The following is a 2,923-nucleotide window of genomic DNA, read 5'->3' on the forward strand; positions in this document are numbered from 1 at the left end:
AGAAAAGATTGGTGGAGTGCCAGGAGAAGCAGAGGATTCAGAGAAGATTCGAGGATTGATAGGAGGAGCAGAGGATTCAGAGAAGATTCGTGGAGTGTCAGAAGAAGAATAAGTGGATTCAGAAAAGATTAGTGGTGAGCCAGGAGAAGGAGCAGAGGATTCAGAGAAACCCCAGGAGAATTGAAAGGATTCAGTGGCATATTCTGGTTCTAAGGCTAAGCAAAGGTGTTACTCTATGCAGGGACGGCGGGCGAGGCCCGCCAGGCGTCCGGGACGCCCGCCCAGGTCCCGGGACGGGCGGGCGGGCCCGCCAGGCGTTCCCGGGACGGCGGCGGGACCCGCCAGGTTGGCGTCCCGGGACGGGCGGGCGGGGCCCGCCAGGTCCCGATCGGGCGGGGCGGGGCCCGCCAGGCGTCGGGACGGGCTGCGGGGCCGCCAGGCGTCCCGGGACGGGCGGGCGGGGCCCGCCAGGCGTCCCGGGACGGGCGGGGCGGGGCCCGGGAGGCGTCCCGGGACGTCGGGCGGGGCCCGCAGGCGTCCCGGGAACCCGGGCGGGGCGGGGCCCTCCAGGAAGTCCCGGGACGGGCGGGCGGGGCCCGCCAGGAGTCCCGGGACGGGCGGCGGGGCCCGGGGGGCCCTCCAGGAGTCCCGGGACGGGCGGCGGGCCCCGCCAGGAGTCCCGGACGGGCGGGCGAGGCCCGCCAGGAGTCCCGGTACGGGCGGGCGAGGCCCGCCAGGCGTCCCGGGACGGCGGGCGAGGCCCGCCAGGAGTCCCGGGGACGGGCGGGCGAGGCCCGCCAGGCCGTCCCGGGGCGGGCGGGGTCGGGTGGCCCCCAGGCGTCCCGGGCGGGCGGGCTGGCCCGCCAGGCGTCCCCGGGGACGGGCGGGCGTGGCCCCCAGCAGGCGGTCCCCCCCCCCCCCCCCCCCCCCCCCCCCCCGGGGACTGGGCGGGCGGGTGGCCCGCCAGGGCGTCCCGGGACGGGCGGGGGCGTGGCCCGCCAGGCGTCCCGGGACGGGGCGGGGCGTGGCCCGCCCAGGCGTCCCGGTGGGCGGGCGGGCGTGGCCCGCCAGGTTGTCCCGGGACGGGCGGGCGTGGCCCGCCAGGAGTCCCGGGACGGGATTCCAAAGAGAATTATCTATGTTTCATGATTAATTTCATACAGAGAGAGAGAGAGAGAGAGAGAGAGAGAGAGAGAGAATTTTCTATGGGCCATTTTCCCCATAGATAATTCTCTCTCTCTCTCTCTATGTATGAAATTAGTAATGAAACTTTGTGTATTGACGGAAATGTCAAAACCTGAACAAATAAGTTTTCGTTTACTAAATATGCCTATGCCTATATATAGTTTGTTTGGTGGGCTTTGTAAATATATACATTTTAGAAAGCCTAAAATGGTTTTAAATTCCTATACTAAAGACAAAAATATCGGCTGGTATTAGCCAGAAATTCACCGATACCGATACCACAAAAGCTATTCGATACCACCGATACCGATACCAATACCGATACTTGGGCACATCCCTAGTCCTACTTGATCGTTTTCGGTGTCAAAAAGCTTCCTAACCTTATTAAGGAAAACTTAAATACCAAATACTGAATTAATATAGACCGTAGCTTTCTTTTTCAGGCTTCTTATTCAATCATATACTTTACAGAAAAGTTAACGACTATTTTCTGCAATACTGTATCGATGCAAATACCTATGCTAAAGGAATATTAAAAGTTAAATTTAACATCTAACATCCACCTGTTTCTCATCAGACTTGAATATTCTGACCAACTTCCACCGGGGAACCTACTGCGGTGTATTAGATTTCGTTCACCGTAACTCCCACGACTGCGGGGAGGAGGAGGAGGAGGAGGAGGAGGAGGAGGGATACACTGCACCAGAATTTCTATTTGCATACACGCCAGCGCATAAGCCAGATTCTTAAGACAAATTTCCGCTGCCTCTGAGGAATGGCTCACGTTGAGTTCCTCGGGAATCGTTGCGGAATGGATTAGGATTCAGGTCCACTTCACTCAACACGTGTTTAAAAAAAGGAGAGAGAGAGAGAGAGAGAGAGAGAGAGAGAGAGAGAGAGAGAGAGAGAGAGAGAGAGAGAGAGAGAGAGAGAATGTCATTCCATTTTTCACGTAATTTTGGACTTTTTTTCTCCTTCGTTATATACATTTTCTTTTATAATGTTTACCTTTTATCATACTTTCGTAAGCTATCCTCGATATTCTTCCTAAACTATTTATTTATCTTTTTACACTTTCCATAATCTAACTTGTTTTATTCCTTGTAAAGCTCTACTGAAAATTCCATCCCTTTAAACCGACAGACTGAAGGCCCATTCCAGGGCCACAACCACTCTCGTGCAATCCATGATCAGAGTCTTTTTCAGGATTCCTGCAAGCAAGAAAATGACGTCCATAGGTCACTGACCTGGGGGGAAGAGCCATGACACATAGGCATCATCAAATGGTCAATTAACACTGTTTCGTTCCCTTCTGAATTGCTTTTTATTTCGACTAAACTTGTGCTTTTGGAATAGCTTTTATCCTTCAGTACGACTATTACATTCCCTGTTTGTTATTTTAAAAGGATACAGATAAATCTGCCTCATTTTTCACCTTATAGGAACATTGTATTTATGCAGTGCTCGTCAGATTCGTGTGTATATAAGGGATATGCGAATAGAAATTTTCTCCTATACACACACATGCACGTACGTATATATATATATATATATATATATATATATATATATATATATATAATATATATATATATATTATGTATATATATATATATATATATATATATATATATATATATATATATATATATATGTATATATATTATATGGGTGCCGTTATACCAGAACCAATCAAATCCACTACATTTGATTACAACATAAATTGTCTGGAATGAAA

The sequence above is a fragment of the Macrobrachium nipponense genome, chromosome 16 (assembly GCF_015104395.2).
Source record: "Macrobrachium nipponense isolate FS-2020 chromosome 16, ASM1510439v2, whole genome shotgun sequence".
Taxonomy (NCBI): domain Eukaryota; kingdom Metazoa; phylum Arthropoda; class Malacostraca; order Decapoda; family Palaemonidae; genus Macrobrachium; species Macrobrachium nipponense.